Genomic DNA, 530 nt, shown 5'->3' with positions numbered 1-530 from the left:
ATTTATAAATAATTAATAGATAGAAATTTAAGTCTAGACCTTTTACTATGTTTTTTGAGATCTTCCAGAGTCTTTTCAAAACTATTTGTTAAATATATCAACAATATTCTATATGAGATGAACTTCATCTATATTGATCTAGGAATTTCCTGAATGTTCCTTGAATATTTCTCCCTTACCCAGTATGGAATGCCCTCCTCCTTTCTGTGTTTTTACAACAATATCTATCCCATGTTTTTGGTCTTTTTTAGTTTTATTGTCCTTTATGAAGCATTCTTGATCGTAGATTTTATAATGGCCATAATTGATACACACCCTCTTGTTTTTTGGCTCATATTTTTTGTGTAGTTCAATTGTCCTCCCAAATAAATGTTAAATCCCTTGATGCTATGAACTATGGTTATGGTCCTGAGGTTAGGACCATAGCATAGGACCATAGCATAAAAGAATGATTTGCCAGATGCATATAGTTCATAAATACTAAGTGATTATGGTAAATAATTTTTATTTATCCAACTCTAAAGATTATT

This window comes from Propithecus coquereli, unplaced genomic scaffold, assembly GCF_000956105.1.
Source record: "Propithecus coquereli isolate 6110/MARCELLA unplaced genomic scaffold, Pcoq_1.0 Scaffold551, whole genome shotgun sequence".
NCBI classification, from domain to species: domain Eukaryota; kingdom Metazoa; phylum Chordata; class Mammalia; order Primates; family Indriidae; genus Propithecus; species Propithecus coquereli.
Note: the sequence above shows the minus strand (reverse complement) of the source record.